This window comes from Canis lupus, chromosome 22 (assembly GCF_011100685.1).
Source record: "Canis lupus familiaris isolate Mischka breed German Shepherd chromosome 22, alternate assembly UU_Cfam_GSD_1.0, whole genome shotgun sequence".
NCBI classification, from domain to species: domain Eukaryota; kingdom Metazoa; phylum Chordata; class Mammalia; order Carnivora; family Canidae; genus Canis; species Canis lupus.
The window spans coordinates 28378311-28396956 of NC_049243.1; the positions used below are offsets into that span (position 1 = coordinate 28378311).

The window sequence follows — 18646 nt, forward strand, 5'->3', positions numbered from 1 at the left end:
TACAGTTGGAATAACCTCAAAGAGCAGAGTTTCCAGCAGGGAGGGAGAAGGCGTTGCAGTGGGTAAGGGTAAGACCATGGCAAACAGAAGTTAGAAAAATTTTAAAAATTAATTGAAAATTCATAGTTTCAAAGGCTCCAGGGACATGGACAAGAATGAGGAAAACATTAAGAATGAAGAGAAGGTATAGGAGAGCTTTCTGTGCTGGAGCCAAATGCAACGCAGATTGAAACCAATCAAGGAAATTGTTGTATAACAGGTCACTGGAAAAACCAGTGAGCGCTACTATTTTAGTTAATTTTTAAGCAAGGGCAGAAGAAAGAAGGCAGTATGTAAAATAATGAAAGAACAGAAGAGTATCATATTTGAAACAGTGCCACTAATATTAAAGTATAATTTTCGATATAAAAAATTCCGGGTTTTTATTTTAATGTTAAATATGTCTAATTACAACTTCAGTGATACAACAATATTCAGGAACAAAGATAAGTATAATTTTTCTGTGAAGATACAAAAATAAAGAGGTCTTAGAGGTACAGAATTATGTTAGGATTTAAACATCAAACGTTCATTAATTCTTCATTCGTTTATTCAACAGATATTTGCTGAGCCCCTTCTTTGTGATGGGTATTGTTGTAGACACTGGGGAACAAAGCCAAGCCCGTGCCATAATGGAGCTTGCCTTCCAGTGAGGGAAGGCAGACAACAAACAAATCAACAAATACAGAGAATGTTAGATGTTTGTAGGTGCTCTGGAAAAGATAAAGAGAGCTACAGGGGATCAAGGATATTGGAGGTAGCAAGTGCTGATGAGTGATAGAGGAGGCTGCTATTTTATATAATGTGTTCAGGGAAGGTCTCCCTGCAACTGTGGCCTTTGAGCAGAGATCTGAAGGAAACACAGGAACTAGCACATGTCTATCTAGAGGGGCATCGTTCCAGGCACAGGAATTTGTTTCTGCGAAGGTTCTGAAGTTGACACATCTTTGGACTGTCTCATGAACAGTAAGGAGTTGAGTGTGGCTGAAATTGAGCAAGTGAGGTGAGAGGGGAGAAGTTGTGGTCAGACAGGAAGGAGCCGAGTGCAGAACCTCGGCCTTTGCAAGGGTATTGGGCTTTCTTTGAAAGAAATGGGAAGCCATCAGAAGGTTCTGAGCAGAAGCGCAATGTGATTGGGCTCGTGTTTTGCTGGTGATTTTCTGTCCTTGCATCTCAAACATGCCTTTCACAACACCTTTTTATTTGCTTGCCAGATGAATTGGAGTGGATATATATATAGTTATGTCAGTATTATGAGATTTGTTTCTACCAAATTTTGGGCAAATTTAAGTAATGGTAGGATTTCCATTGCATTTTTATAATAACAAAGTTGCCTTAAGTTACACAGCAATTATCAGCAAAAGAAAATTGAATTTAGGTTTCTTTACTTCTCCTAATATTCCCCTCCCTTTTTAAGATTAAACTCGAAGTTTAAGGTACCTATAAGATATTTTTTGAAATAAAATTCCATAGACAGTTTTAGTGTAAAACATTCAACATGGAAAGAATTCAAAGCAGAGTGAGTAGAACTCAGAAATTGTCATGTAGTGTTCTTATTCCTACTTCTTAAAAAGAATTGTTCTTAATTTTTAAGGTTCAAGGAAGGGTCCAAGCAACCACTACAACCTCAAGCTTCTATTTCTGTTTCCTTAGCTCTAACAGTTCAGGGAGGTAAAAGACAAAGTAAGAAGAAAGAAGAGAGGCTAAAAGTTCAGAAGGAGGTTCTGGGAAGTTCTCTCTTCTGTTCCCAAACTGGTGAGTATAAAGCAGACTTCCCACATGTAAAAAGTGTTTCTAATGGAAAAAAGTGGTTATAGCAAGAGGAAATTATGTTTAGTTCCATAAGAAGACCTCGTTGGGCATCTTTTTTGAAATGGAAACAATTTCAGATAATAGAATGGAGAAAACTATCCAGAAAAATATTTTCAATTTTTTTCTTTCAGAATGAGAGAGCAATTTTAAAGAAGAGGGCACTGAAAATAAACCAATGGTCTTATCCTTGATAATAAAGACATATTTATTTAATCAAATGCCTTGTATTTCTTAACTAGTAAACGTATCTCTATTTTAGATATTCTCGATTGCTGGCATATGACTTTCTTTACGTCTACACAGTAGCAGTGTTTAATTCATAATGGCATGAGCAAAAGTAGGGTTTTCAAAGATGACCTCTGGGGTTTGAAGATCAAAGGAACTACACAGAACCAGATATAAAAAAAAATAATGTTTAAGAGGGAGGGCAGGGATGGACATATGGACGTGTTTCTTCATTTCTCTTTAAGATGATCTCTGGATTGGTTTCATTTCAGAGAGAAAGGCAGGCATCATTTTGCCTCTGTTTCCTAAATATGCCACTGAGAATTTTAAGGGTGGTGGTCTTAAGTGCATACCTTAGTTCAGAAGATCTCTTATATAGTTTTTCATATAAAATTCACTCTTGTCATTTGAAATTCATTTCTGTTTGCCATCTAATAATAATATTGAAGAAAATTAAACTGAAAAGATTTTAATAGTGCATTTGATAAAGAAAAGCAGTTTCCAGAATTAGGTGTGGAAATTGGTTTTAGGAAGGCAAATGGTTAGGTCTGGGATTTGGGGATGGGACTTAGAAAACCAGGTAGGTAGGCTTGGAGCCTTAGTGGGCTGTCACTGTATGTGTCCATGCAGTTGCTCTTACAGGACTGACATTGACAAATAGGGAACTTCCCAGGACATGCTTTGACTAGGGAGAGTGCTTAAACAAATGTTTTCTTGATAAGAAAATTTCCATCTCATTTTGGTATGTCTGAGATTCAATATTGCATTTCCAGGTGTCTAGCATCTTAGACAACATTTTGAAAGTCAGCTAGCTCTGCTGCATCTAAACTTTCAGATGCACATATCTTTTCTATTTTGTAGAATTCTACAATGAGGAACAGCAGATCTAGAACAGTATTTCAATATAGCTTTTAACTGACCATCTTAACTATGACGGATCCCTGATTACTTTTGCAGCTAACAATGCAAACCCAGAAAAATCCCTAAATGGAAATCCTAGTCCTCCCCACCATCAGTGCTTAACACTGTCTGTACAATGAAGGCCACCCAAAATAAATCCGTGCCATAATTTCCATGATGACAGTCCTCAATACAGCATTTTTGTTATTGTTTCTTTCAAATCACTAGAATTCTTCCCATGTGCTGTCATGTCTCTAGATAACAGCCACATGGAGATTAAACGTGAGTTTAAATGAACTTTTACATGCCTCTATATTTTCTTCGTGGATTTTATTATTTTTAGAGGCAAGTGATGAAAGGTTATTCCCTGCAAGATTTAGCCAGTTAAACGGGCAGCATAAAAACCTGAAGCCCTGCAGTCAGACACATAAAGAGCAAAGGGGAAAATGGGAAAATGTTCCACTGGGGCTGCAGCTTTTCAGAGTGTGCAGGAATGATGTCATTTGTTTTTACAAAACCCAGTTTAAATTTGTTCCTGCCTTTCAAGAACTGCAGCAGAGTGCATCTGTGGAGACTTCCTGCATACTATATTTGAGGACGTTAGAGTATATGCTGCATCAAAATTCAGCCAATCGCAGGGTACGGTCTTGCCCTTCCCACTTTGATTTGCTCCCCCTACCTGAAGCAAGAGTGTGCAGCCCGGGCTAGGTCCCTGCTCCGCACCCACCAGCCCTGTTACAACCGCAGAGGCATCACTACATGCCTCAAATGGCTTAAAGGAGAACAATACCCAAATAAAAACTTCCGGTTTCTCACGTGCACTCATCTCATTCACAAATAATCTCCCGGGAAAGGTCTGTTTGTGAAGTCTGTTTTGGGTTTGTTTTGTTTAAGTTAAGTCTTAGCCTTTTGCTTGCAGCCCCCCTCCCCCCTCCAGCCTGCACCCCCACCCCCCACCCCATGTGGTCTGGAACCACCACAAGAGGTAAGGAAACAAATCCTGGGCTCTTAGACTCCCCACCGCAGAAGCCAAATCTTCAAATTCAACACTAACAACTGCCTTTTAACACAGTAAACTCCATTGCCGTGTATATATTCGCACACGATGATTGGAAAATTAGCTGCGAAGCAGATGCAGCATCTTATGAACTATATGAAAGGGATAGAGGGAGATTACAGTATGAAGCTGACTTACAAAAATCATGGCTAAGATACGGCACGAAAGAGATGAACAAGCTCTTGAGTGTATTGCCTTGCTTTTCCTCCATATGTACCTGAAGCATGTTGACAACCATGGTATCTGTAGTGGGGCTTCTTTGGTTGTGAGCAGCAGAAATGGAAATCTGGCTAATTTAAACCAAAAAGATGTTTATGGGAAGTCTACTGGGGAACTCACAGGGTGAAAGGAAGGCTGAAGAGCTAACCCAGAGCTAAACAGGGGCTGTTTTGGGGGGTTCTCTGTAGCAGGACCCAATTATTGGGATTCTCAGTGCTCAGGTGCTCAGCTCAGTGATGAGTTTCTCCTTCTCTCACCTTATCATTCTGCCCAAGGGGTGAAACCCTGGGAGAGTGTCCTGTTGGCTCATGGATCACATGCCTATCCCTTGATTGACACACAGGGATACCTCACAAAGGGCAGGAGAAATTCTCCCAAAGGAGGTGGGGACACTGCTTCTAAAAGGGGAAATGGATACTGTTTGCTCTTCCCTATCACCATGACACTGCCTTGGCTCAGGGCCTTGGAATTTCTTGCCTGGATTAATGATTCCCCTTTACCTCATATTTAAATTCTTTTAATGGTTCATCATTTGTAAGTGACAAACCAGAAACTTTTGAAAATGAACAGAGGTGCTATTGATAATTATACCGAGATAAAAGGCATAAACTGGACCATTTTTGGCACACTGGGGGGTGTGGCCATCTTCCTTTTATCACAAACTTCTACTTCTCTGTGCTTGACTTAACAAATTGAGGAAAAGTGAAAGCTCTTTAAGGACAGAAACTTCATTTTCTGGGTTTACCAGAATCTTATTTTCTGGGTTACAAGACTTTGTGAACTTAACAAATCCTCTAGGCCGTCTTTCATATAGATATAACCTTTTGATTTCAGGAAAGCTGGAATTGGACTGTAACCTTCTGACCTTACTCATACAAAGAGATCTACCCTGGATTGTCTTTTCCAAGGCCTGCTCTGTCCACAGGATAAATCACAGGGTATGTTATTTGGTCCCCATCTGTACTCAGATCATGTCGTAAGGTCCTTCCTTAAGTACTATCTTCCCCATTAAAAAAGAATCTTAAAAATTCCTGAATTTTCCTGCATAGTTGCATCACAGAGTAAGGATCAAAGAGGTTTCCTAGATCAAGCAGAAGCAGAAGCCCAAGCGGATTCCTTTCTGGCCTCTCCAAAGGCCCGGCTGACAGACTAATGAGTTGTGCTTTAATCCACATGGATGCCCTTTCTGCTTCCAGCTGGGTGCCATGAGAATTGGGAACCCAGGCCTAATGAGCTATACCACGCTACACCAAAGCTCTGTGATAAAGGCCCAGGCGTTCCGCATAGACCAAGGCCCGAAAGCCAAATGCATCCTGTATCAGAAACCAGGCCATCCTTCCTGTTGTTCTCATCATTCTCCACCTTCTCTATACTGTTTCCCTTTCTTGGAAAGAGTTTGATCTTTCCATCAGTCATTCTAGAGCACCTCTCATTTGTATCATTCTAGAACAGGACTTCTACCTCTTTTTGTAACCACATTGGCTCCCTGTGCAGAATCTATGGTGCAAAAAGCAAAGCATTTCCAAGCAAAGATGCTATGGAAATAAGAGATTTTATCTAAGTCCTAAGTGTCAGCACCAAGTACTGCACCAAAGCCATGTTATGGAAAATTGTGGTTAAAAATGGAAAGTGAGTAATGTTTGTATTATGCTGACTGATACATTTTAAAAGACTTCTGTAAGGTTTACTTTATAATACCAAATACTTTGAGAGAAAAATGAAATGACTGTGGAAACAGAGAGAGGAGGATCATTTTCTGCAAGGGGTGAGCATCTATTAACCATTTAGGAAGTATGGTAGAGAGATGACCTCACTGTTTGGAAGTAAAGTAAATGAAGATGCAGTGGAAAAGGATGAGTACTTGAGAATCTCAGCTGAGGGCCAAGCAAAGTAGCTTTTAAGCTAGAAAGTTGAAAAGTTTTTGGTAAAAGAATACATGCCTCAGCACCCATCAGACATCAAGTTCTACAAAAGAAAAAAAAATATTTCCCCTTTTAGAAGTTGTGTAACACTTAACATTTTCTGTTTCTCCTTATTGCTGAACATAATTTTTTCTACACTCTTACTTGAGATGCTTTCCTCAGAGTCTCTGTCTATATGATCAGAGGTAACATGAAAGATGACTAATCGTCTGAATAATTCAATCAGTGTTGTTGGCAACATGTTATTAAACTCCTCCCCTCCTGGTATCCCCCTCCCCCGACTCATTCTTTTTTCCCCAATAGCATTCCTGATTTTTAAAGAATTCTTGAGTTATCTGCATAATTGTTTTCTGTAACTCATGTTGCTTGAATATACACAGTTTGGTATCAGTAAGAGTTCCTTACAAATCTCCACATCTGCAGAGGGTATCATGGAGAGAAAAGAAAGAGAGGTACCTATCCATTCGTTGTGCTGGCTGATTACCTCGCTCAAATTTTTAAAATACTCCAAATTTAAAAATAGTGCTTACATATAAAAGCATCTGCACATCCACATATTAGAATTAGCTTATTTATTCATATTTAATTTTTCTCTATTTAACTTCATATAACTATTAGGCCACTAAAGGTCATCAAGTCTTTAAGTCTTTTCTTCCTTTGTAAATTTTTTTGACTTAATTAAAAATAGAAAACAATTAGCATACTGTCTCTCTAGCTCTCTTTTAGTGTTTAACCTCTGTGGAGGCAGGATCTATATATATTCTCTATTTACAATAAACATTGAAACTTTGTTCCCTGCTTACAGCTCAGTGGGGCTCACTTAATAATATAAGTCAAATTCAGTGTGAATCCTTAAAAAGAAATCTTTCCATCTCCCTGAAAATGTCTTTCTAGTAAAACTTGTTTGTTAAATGACTAGAACTCCCTTAACAAATAAAGCATAACCCTGATTGCTGCTCTTCCCCTCTGAGGTGATGATAAATTGCTGAGGAGTAAAAGCCTTCATACTAATAACAGAGGAAAATTGACTCTTAGATCCCATCATTTTGTTTACCAGCTGTCTTTACAATTCTATAATAACCCTAGCCCACATTAAAAAAAAATGTTCAGAGATAGTAAACTAGATGAGAAACAAATGATCTCTGCTGAAATTAGTTTAAGCAGGGGAACAGGCTGGAAAGAAAGATTTGATCCAGAAACTTACCTATATCTCAGGCATGATATCCGGTGACCACATACTCGGTGCTGAAACACAACTCAGGAGCATTACATCATCATGACAAACTTTCATTGGCTGAAGAAACCCCAAGGATAAGACAGGCTTTTAAGGTGCTGTGTGAAAACTCCTGTTGGTTCCTTATCAAGCTATTGCCAAAATATTGAAAGGCAGACTTTTCCTATACTAATACTGTCATGGTTGAACTTATAAAACATTGTTAACCATTTCTTATGCATGTTCATCTCCACTTTAGTCAATAGTTTTATATTTAACTCTAACCTGTTGGGAGACTTTTTTTTTCCTTTAAAAAATTAAAAAAAATATTTGTTTTTATTTAGCTTGTTTTTATTGCAGGTGCACAGTATCACTCTGTGGCTGGCTCTTATTTCCCCTGTTACTGTTCAGGCCACCTTTCCTATTTTTAAACTATATTTGAATCAATAAATCCAGTTTCCTCTCTCTTACTTACTCAGTCTTTATTCTCTCTAGGCAAAGAAAGCCAGCACCCACAGATTCAAGAAAGCATAAGTGTGTTTATTTATTGTGAACAATTTAATTGGAACTAGTGCACAAAGCCCTTACTTCCTCATTATTCATGTTCATTGTTAGTTTCTTTTTTTTTTTTTCTATTGAACTCTATGAGTTATTTATGTAGTGCTCATTACCATGGTGATTTACAGACCAAAACCATGTGAAGGATTTCAGGGTATGAGGAGGTTTCAGTGACTGAGTGAAAGCAATGGAGTGATGGTCAGAGCCCCTGCATCACCTCTACATCCATCCTCACTGCCTGGGCCAACTTCTGATGTGGGGCAAGTGCTCTCATTATAAAAAGGAGAATATTTTAACAATTAGATTGATCATTCAGTAAATGACAATATCACATTACTAGCGAGTGCCAACCTTTCTCTCTCTTTCTCTGTCAGTTTGTCTGTCTGTGTCTTTCTTTTTTTCTCTTTCTCTTAAACTTCAGAGTGCCAAGAAAGACCAGGATGATGATGGGGTGACTGAATCAGTGTCTTTTCAAGAGTCTTGTGCCTACTCTTTCTTAAGACCTTGATTGTCAAGACAAGTAAATACAGATGCAAACTAATACCCTGTAAAATTCCCAAAGCTGGGAACTAAGAAATATGTTACTAGTGCATGTCTAGCCTGCTCAGCTCTGTTGCAAATGCCCTCCTGTTCCTCTCAGACTCTGTCCTCAGCCATGTGCCTTGGAGGAGCCCAGGCACCTGTTGCAAAAGGAGTGGGTGCCAGAATATTACCTCCAGAGATCCTTTATTTATTTTTATTTATTTATTCATGAGAGATACACACAGAGAGGCAGAGACATAGGCAGAGGAAGAGGCAAGTTCCCTGTGGAGCTCAATGCAGGACTCGATCCCAGGACCCCAGGATCATGATCCAAGCCAAAGGCAGATGCTTGACCACTGAGCCACCCAGGTGCCCCTCCAGAGATCATTTTACTACTATTTCTCAGACTCCAGTCTGAGGAGAACAACGGATGATCATTTTTCCATTATGTAGAATAATACTACGCATTCAAGGCCCTAGATTAGGGTTTAGAGATATTTAGAAACATTCCTAATGGTGATCAGAAAGGAGAGAGAAAAAGAGAGCTCTTTCTAATTTTGTGTCTGCTAAGAAGAAGAAAGAGGAATACCAATTAAGGGCTCTCTGTTTTATAGCTAGGATCAACAAATTAGAATAAGTCATGTTCCTTGTCCTCAAGATGTTTTATACCAGTGGGGAGACAATGTTAATCCACAATTATTGCTGAAGTCTGATAAAAATATGATAGGTGTATAATACATTGGTGGACATGTAAACAAGACTGGTAGATTCTACAAGAGGAGACTTTGGAGCTGAATTTTGAGAGAGGCAGAGAGAGAGAGAGAGAGAGAGAGAGAGAGAGAGAGAGATTGAGGAAGTAGGAGTTGGAGAGCTGAAGAGAGAAAGTAAAGGATTCCATTAAGAAAACAGAATGGAAAGGAAAGAGAGAATAGACAGCATGGCTTGTTTGAGTGACAGCAAATAGCTTTTGGTTTATGAGAGGAAAGAGCAGTGTGGAAGATAAACTACATTGATAGATATTATCAAATCATGGACATTTTATGAACTAAGCTAAGGGTATGGACTTTAACTTGAGAACCACTGAAGGTCATTGAGGAACTATAATCAGATTTGCAACTCAGCTATATTAGTCTAATGGTAACATGGAATGGGTGGGGATGGATTGGAACCAGGAATTCAAATTAGTTTGTATTTCAGTTGCAGGAAACAGATGGTACTTTCAAAGGGCTCAACTGAAGAGAGATTACTGAAGGACTATTTACAGGGTATAGACAGGGTTAAGGGAATCAGCAAAAGAGGGAAAAGCACCCAGGGAACCACAACAGCAGGAAGCTGTTATTGCCCTATGCTTATTGCCAGAGAATGAACCCAATGGGAAGCCAGAGAGTAGGAAAGCTGGAAGTTGCAGTAATTATAGTTTGGTCTCTCTAGGCAGAGAGAAGGAGAGAAATGTAGAGAAAGTATCTTGAAATGGGATGATGATGGGAAATATAGAATAACCAGTGTGGCTGTCCAGCATAGTACTCCAAGACAGAAACCATCAAGATCTCCAGTAAGGTAGTAAAACTAGAGAAAGTTAATGGGTATGAGAACATTTAAGGAGATAGACTCAATAGTATTAGTGTGTGTGTGTGTGTGTGTGTGTGTGTGTGTGTGTTTAGGGACAGAGAAAGAGAGGGAGAGAGAGAATATGGCAACTTCTAGGTAGGACAATTTGTGGTTTGTTTTTAGTCCTGACAAATGGACGAACAGTTGTTTGTTCATTGGTGAGAAAGACTGTATAGATATAGACTAGCTGCAGTCTAGGAAAAGTTACATTTGAATGCTTCTGAGATCTCTAGGTAAACTGTCTATTATGTCTGTGTCTAAAGCTCAGAAGGGAAATTAAGGATCAAAGATAGGCTGGCACAATGAGAAGTCATGGGTATGCTGAAGCCAAGGCTGTGGATGAGATCACTCAATGAGAATGTGCATAAGGTACAGAGAAGGGAGGTGACATGTGAGCTTGGGGTCACTGACAGTTAAGGGGTAACTGGAGTAGAGGGGCCCAGGAAGGAAAACAGAAAATAACGTTCAGACAGGAGAGAAATAAAACACAGAGAAGAGTAGTGTTATGAAATATTGAGAAGAGAAGATCTTTAGGAAGAAGAAGTGGTCTAGAGGACAATGCAGGAAAGAAGTCTGTGGGCTAAGGACAGTACAAATACCCATTGGTTTGAATGTAATATGGAGATCATTGGTAATGCTGGAAAGAATAGGTTCAGTACATGAGTTTGAAGACTGCCTACAGGCCACATCTGGTCTGCCCCCTGTTTTGTGTGTGGTTGATAAGGTAAGAATGTTTTTGTCTTTTTAAATGGTTGAAAAAAATTGAAAGTACAATTTTTTTGATGTCCATGAATATTATATTACATTTAAATTACAGTGTCCATAACAAGTTTTATTGGAATGCATCTAATATCATTTGTTTATGTATTGTCTGTTGGTTTTCACACTGTAACAACAAAGCTGAGTAATTGTAACACAAACCGTATGGCCTGCAAAACCAAAAATATTTACCATCTGGGCCTTTATGGAAGTTTGCTGACCGCTGCTTAGCAGAATGGTAATGTTGAGGCCAAGTTATAGTGGAAGGTGTAGGGAATATGTAATAGGAATCAAAGAGCTCAAACACAGCTGTCTTCTGTAGAACCTGATGATGAAGGAAAGGAAAGAATTAGAATGGTTGCTGGATGTAGTGGCAGGGTTGAGGTTTTTTTTTTTTTTTTTTTTTAAGATTTTATTTATTTATTCATGAGAGGCAGAGAGAGAGAGAGAGAGAGAGAGAGAGAGAGAGAGAGATTGAGGAAGAAGCAGGCTTCCTGCTAAGAGCCCAATGTGGGAGGGACCTGATCCTGGATCCTGGGATCACGCCCCGAACTGAAGGCAGACGTTTAACCACCAAGCCACCCAGGCATCCCGAGGTTTTTGTTGTTGTTTGTTTTTGCTTGTGTGTTTCATTAATGAGAAATAAAAATTCTTTTTTGAGACAGGATAAGATCAAAATATTTTGAAAGTTTGCCAGAAAAGGGGGTGGGAATAATGAGAGACATATCTTCTAGCATGAGGGAATGAATGGAAAAATTTGCTCCATCAGAGGTGATGGGGAAAGCAAATCTGGAATCCCCATTCTTCTCAGGCATTTGCTGAAGCTGGAAGCTGAGTCATTTGCTGAAGCCCAAAATGAGTGATGACACTTAGGAGTTTGAAGGAGGAAGTGAAATATTTGAGATTGAGGAAAATGAGAAAGGAAATTGAACAGAAACATAGGCAGCATGAATGTGTGGTGATACCAAATTAAACTTGTTTGAGTTTCTTCAGCCAGAATAGGTGTTGGAGTGAAGAAATGAGATAGTTCCATCAATTTTGGTTTGGGGTATTGTAAGGCAGGTATAGCAAGAGTAAAACATTAAGTGAGTTAACGATAATGGGAAGAGGTTTTTAGAAGGGAGGGGTCAAAGATTCCTCCTTTATTTTCTGCTAGTGTGTGTTGTCACCAGGTGGATGCACAAGCTTTGTTATGGATTGGACCTATCTTATGAATAGCTGGAGAGAGACTAACGTGAGAAGAAAATCAACCGTTGGGTACTGGAGTTCTCATGGAGCTTAGAGAGTAGGGTAGTAGGAGTGAAAAAATAGGAAGCTGGAAGAATTGGGGGTAATAAAAGAGCTTGGACTTTATGGTTTGCCTAATGCATTAGGCAGCCTGGGCTGCCATAACAAAATACCATAGTCTGGGCAGCTTTCTACAACAGAAATGTATTTTCTCATAATTATGGGGGCTGGAAGTTCTAGATCAAGATACTGACAGGACTGGTTTCTTTTGATGCCTGTCTCCTTGGCTTTCAGATGGTTGCCTTCTCTCTGTGTCCCCACATGGCTTTTCTTTTGTCTACTCACATCCCATGGAGTCTCTTTCTCTTCTTATAAGGGCACTGTCGTACTAAATTAGGGCTCCACTCTTATGAACTCATTTAACTTTAATAACCTCCTTAAAGACTTCATCTCCAAATACAGTCACACTGAGCATTAAGTCTCAACATATAAATTTGGTAGGGGGGTGGGGGGGGGTGGGGAGGGGGACATGATTCAGCTGCTAATACCTAGGTAGAGTGTGCTTAGGAGAGTGAGTTGCTGAGGTGAGGTATGAGTGAAGATCATCAGAATTGAGGCAACCCAACAAACTATTACTCTCACAATAGTGCGACCCCACATTTTGTGATTAATTTTTTTGAATTATCATGTTTCGGTGGGGTTTTGACTAAATACGCAAAGTGAGGCTAGTAGAATAATGATAACCACCAGTAATGATAATTATTATTATTATTTTTTAAATTTTATTTATGATAGTCACAGAGAGAGAGAGAGAGGCAGAGACACAGGCAGAGGGAGAAGCAGGCTCCATGCACCGGGAGCCCGACGTGGGATTTGATCCCGGGTCTCCAGGACCGTGCCCTGGGCCAAAGGCAGGCGCCAAACCACTGCGCCACCCAGGGATCCCCAGTAATGATAATTAAATATAATTATCATATTGATTTAGAAAGCGTGCAAGATATTTATCTATTAAACTTAGAGATCAGCTAAAACATTTCACATAAACTGTCCCAACATTTTAGGTCAAGTTGAAAAGTCTTTCCTTCTGTGTATGTATGTATGCATGAATGTGTATCCATATAGCTACCACACTCACAGTTTTTGTGTGCCTTTTTTGAAAGTAAATGTAATTGATATGAAAATTCACATGGAATAGTCTGTTTTTTACATGGAATAACAAAAATATGGATGGGTTTTATATGTAATAATCTAAATCTGGAAATAGCGACATGGTTAGTTTGTGTGTAATGTATTTATAATGGCACTTATTTTCATAGCTAGTAAATGGCAGAAAAGCCTAATCAGGCATTACTTTTAGTGTCGTTTCTCTAAAGAGGAAACTGAGGCTTGAGAACAATATATAGCCAATGATTAGCAAAACACTGGAAGAAAAGAGTTTAGCCATCATTTTTTGGAACCCGTTTCATTGGCACATATTTAATTATTTCTTTCTCTAAGTAAATGCAATTGTTTTAAGGTTGACTTATTAGATACATCTTCCCTCAGAGGTACAAAACTGTTACTTTAAAGTAAAGAAGCCAAGATACTATCTTGTTAATCTTTATCTCAGAAACAGGGCAAGGAATACTACCCAAATCTGAGGCACTGGGTCTTATGAACTGGAGCCTAGACTTTGGGCATGTCCCTTCACTGCTCCTGCTTGGCTCCTCATGAGCAGAGGGGTTGGTAAAGATAATCTCTTCTCTCTAAACTCCTATGTGCCAATAACCTTTGCTTTCCAAGAATTCTAAGGATGTCCAGGGAGCCAACTCTGATACAAATATAGTCCTTGAATCTGGAAAATACTACCAAGGATATAGCATGGCACATAATTTCCTGGAAAAAGTGAATTCTGAATACTGCTTTTGTATACATATGTCAAAAGATATTGTGGAAAGTCTCAAAAACTAGATTAATTTAATTTGACTTAATTCATACGTATCCTAGATAAGAAAGCAATAGAATGCATTGATTAATCAGATATAATCAGTATCAAAATTCAAAAATGATAAGAAACCATTGGAATGAGAGATGTTACAACTACATTAAAATGATCTATTTTTTAAAACGAGGAAAAATTGAGGTCATAGAAGCCCTGACTATGTAAAAATTGAAAGAATAGTTATAAAAAAAGTCTGAAATTTAAGAAATGCCTTGAAACAGTAAACAAGTGAAACTGACAATCCTATCACTAGATTCTATCTCAAAGATAGAGTAATATGATGTAAAAATAAGATTCTCCAAAAATTCTTTATCTGTATTCTAGGCAACATAACATGGTTATGAAAATCCTAAAACACTTGCAAGACATTCATAACCAGTATTTCTTGGCTCCAACTATAACAGATATTGAGCAGTTTAAAGATAAGTTCTGAAGCATTCCATTTATGGCAATTTCTAAGTATAAACTTTCTCATTAGGCCAAGAATGTACACGCTTTAAGACCCTGAAAAGAGTAAGACTGGAGAAAAGAATAAAATAGAAAAGACCATATTAACACAAGAAGGTATCTGGATTACCAAGATTCTATTTAGTGGAGAAACAAAACAAGGTAAATTTAAAAACCAATGGCAAAGAATTAGGAGCTCTATCCAATTTCATTTAAAATCTAAATTTGGAACAAAAATAAAGAAACAACCTTGGGACTGAAAAGTTAATCAATTAAAAGTTTAAATATTTTCCCCATTGCTACAATGTTTTTTTTTTTGTTGTTGTTGTTGTTGAAAGAGAAAATGACTATTTATTCATTTAGAGAGAGCATGTGAACTGGGGGAAGGGCAGAGGGAGAGACTCTCAGGCCAACTCTGCACTGAGGGCAGAATCCAATGAGGAGCTTGATCCCACAACCCTGAGATTGTGACTTGAGCCGAAATCAAGTTGGATGCTTATAGCCCCCCAGGTGCTTGAAAAGGAAAAGGATTTTCTAAACATCATTGATTTATTTTTTTTCTGGATATCGAGTATGCTAATCTCACTTTCCATTTTATCTTCTGAATGAAGGTTCCAAGCTAGCAAAGAACAGCAATACTAACTATTTAGGCACCTACATTGCTTTCATACACATGTACACAGATACGAATGTAGGAGTGCTTTCTGACCTTCCCACTACTCTTTATTACCCTCTGTCCTAGAGCAAACATGGTTTTTGAAAGTTTGAAAATATTATTACTACAGAATCTACAGATTAATGCAGTCCCTATCAAAATACCAATAGTAGTTTTCAACCATACTAGAATATATAACTCTAAAAATTGTATGAAATCATAAAAGACCCTGAGGAGCCAAGGCAATCCTGAGAAGAACAACAAATCTAGAGTTATCACAATTCCAGATTTCAAGATATACTATAAAGCTGTAGTAATCAAAACAGTCTGGTACTGGCACAGTAAACAGACACATAGATCAATAGGACAGAATAGAGAGCCCAGAAATAAACCCACATATATATGGCTGATTAATCTATGACAAAGGAAGCAAGAATATACAATGGGGAAAAGACGGTCTTTTCAACAAATGGTGTTGGGAAAATTGGACAGCTACATGCACGAGGATGTAACTGAACCACTTTCTTACACAGTACATGAAAATAAACTCAAAATGGATTAAAGACCTAAATGAGAGACTGGAAATCATAAAATGCCTAAAGGAAAACATAAGTATTGATCTCTTGGACACTGGCTTCAGCAAAATATTTATGAATACATCTCCTCAGGCAAGGGAAACAAAAGCAACCTATAGAGACACACCAAAATAAAAAGCTTTTGCACAGCAAAGAAACCATCAACAAAATGAAAGGCAACCTACTGAATGGAAGAAGATATATCTGATATATGCAAATGATATATCTGATAAGGGATTAATGTCCAAAATAGATAAATAACTTATACAACTCAACACCAAAAAACCTCAAGGAATCTGACCAAAGCATGGGTAGACGATCTGAACAGACATTTTTCCAAAGAAGACATACAAATGGTCCACAGACACATGAAAATATGCTCAATATCACTCATCATCAGGCAAATGCAAATCCAAACCACCATGAGATATCACCTCACAGCTGTCAAATGGCTAATATCAAAAACACAAGAAACAACAGATGTTGGTAAGAATGTAGAGGAAAGGGAACTGTGCACTGTTGGTAAGAATATAAATTGGTGCAACTACTGTGGAAAACTGCATGGATGTTCCTCAAAAAATTAAAAATAGAAACACCACATAATCCAGTAATTCAACTACTGGGTACTTACCCAAAGAAAACAAAAATACTAATTTGAAAAGATACATGCACCCTAAATGTTTATTGCAGCATTATTTATAATAGCAAGAAAGAGAAACAATCTAAATGCCCATTGATAGATAAGTGGACAAAGAAGATGTAGTATATGTATACAATGGAAGATTCCTCAGCCATACAAAATGAGATCTTGTCATTCATGAAAACATAATGGACCTAGAGAGTATTGAGAGTATTAGGCTAAATGAAATAAGTCAGAAAGAGACAAACACCATATGATTTCACTTATATCTGGAATCTAAAAAACAAAACAAACAAATAGAAACAGACTCATAAACACATGGAACAAATTGGTAGGTAGTTGCCAGAGGGGTGGAGTATTGAGGGGGATGGATGAAATAGGTTAAAAGGACTGATAGATACAAACTTCTAGTTATAAAACAAAAAGTCCTGGAAATGAAAAGTACAGCATAAGGAATATAGCCAACAATATTCTAATAATGTTGTATGGTGGCAGATGGCTGTGCTGAGCATTGCATAATATATAGACTTGTCAAATCACTATATCATATACCTGAAGCTAGTATATCAAATATACTTCAATAATAAAAATTTGAAAATATATTTATTAACAAATTAATGAAAGCTTAATCTTAGAAGGCTCCAAGTGACTTGGAATGAATTGGGAAATTACTTGGGGGAAAACAGGAGGTTCCTTATTGAATTCAAGGAAGGCTGGATCTTAAGAATCTTCATGGTTAATTTCCAAACATTTCATTCTGCAATTTCTCCTTAAATCTTTCCTCACCTTGGGCTCAGATGCATGACTGTTGAGTCTTCCTAGGATCTTGTAATGCATAAAGTTATTCACCCATACTAGACAATATTCAAAATTATGCAAGAGGTTTCAGACTCTAAAATACTGCAATTTAAGTTTGTTCTGTGAGTCTGCCTTGGTGTTTGTGTTCTGTAGGGAAGTCTTATGATCCTTATTTTTAATAAAATAAAAAGTGGCAAGTTCAAAGCAGGCATTCTTTATGGAATTACTCCAGTTTTCCCAGGAAGGTTTACCTGTCTCCCTATCTGTGCCATACAGTGTACCAGTTATACCTCCCAGATATGGTTGTCTCTAATGTATTTTATTTTCAGTTGTAGACTCAATGTGCATTACAGAAGGAAGCATTCTCTGAGGTTTGAATTCTGGTAGCAGCAGGGATGCACATGAAATTGAGATTTGCTCTTACCTAGGGATTATCTCTCATTGGTGACTAATGGAAACTTTTTGTCATAGAGAAATCAAGATATTACTTATATGGTTGTGGTCTGTTTATCTACTGTGGCTATATTCAGAGAGTTCATTACTAATGTTCATTTCTTTTGTCAGGAAGGAATTTCTGTCATTTATTTGAGAATGTAGTACTTTCCTTACCTACCACACATCAACCAAACACCACATCCTCCTACACAGCATCCATCAAATAACAGTGGTCAAGGAAAGAGAGAGAGGAGGGGAAAGAAAAGAAACCTCCCACATAACTGGCAGTCTGCTTCGGCAAAGCTCATGTGGCATTAGACAGTTGTATTAGAAGCCACAATTATAAATACAGACAAGAAGAGTAGTGCTTACATTGTTTTTTCCTATTAATATGAGGAATAATATATAATTTAAAACTGTATATTTTGATAGAATATGGCTCAGCTTATTTATTAAACATAACAAATGGAGCTCTTGCTGTACATATTATGAATAATCACATTAAAGAAATGCTTGACCTGGAAGAAAACACAGCTATACAAGATCTCGGAATTTACCAGAGGCATGTTAGCTCATTTTCCTAATAAATCTTTATTTATTTATTTATTTATTTATTTATTTATTTATTTACAAACATCAACGAACAAAGTTGTCTAACATGTTGCTTAATTAGGTGAGGTACGGATTAGACTTATGACATTTAGAGCCCTGTACAACTTTGGCTTTATAATTACTGACTGTGGGGAGTGTGCTGAGTCCTGTGAGAGTCAAAGCAATAAACTGGAAAGAATTTGTTTTCCTTTTAGAAGCATATTCTGTGGTTCCCTTTTTGGTAATTGCAATTATACATTGGCTGCAACAATCAATCAGTCATACTTGATTATGCTAAAGACTATTTTACTAGATATACTATATGCTAAGATTAATTTTATATTTGATTCAGTATTCTATGTATGTATGTGTATGGTAATACAGATACTAGACTTTCATCTGATTCTTATTAGATCCTGTTTAGTTTTTTTTTTCCTGTTTAGTTTTAAACCACAATGTAAAG

The 18646-nt window shown here is 37.7% G+C and overlaps 1 protein-coding gene and 1 long non-coding RNA gene across 2 annotated transcripts in view; one reads left to right on the forward strand and one right to left on the reverse strand.

The window, feature by feature from the left end:
• KLF12 (Kruppel like factor 12) overlaps nucleotides 1–7393 on the reverse strand; it is a 591277-nt gene extending 583884 nt beyond the window's left edge. The window contains exon 1 of the mRNA XM_038569734.1: nucleotides 7379–7393. The gene's annotated coding sequence lies outside the window, so the exon portion shown is untranslated. The remainder of the gene's footprint in view (nucleotides 1–7378) is intronic.
• LOC111091651 overlaps nucleotides 1–18646 on the forward strand; it is an 89139-nt gene that overhangs the window by 10658 nt on the left and 59835 nt on the right. The window contains exons 4-5 of the long non-coding RNA XR_005376377.1: nucleotides 1693–1794; nucleotides 5087–5190. This is a non-coding gene — a long non-coding RNA (uncharacterized LOC111091651). The remainder of the gene's footprint in view (nucleotides 1–1692; nucleotides 1795–5086; nucleotides 5191–18646) is intronic.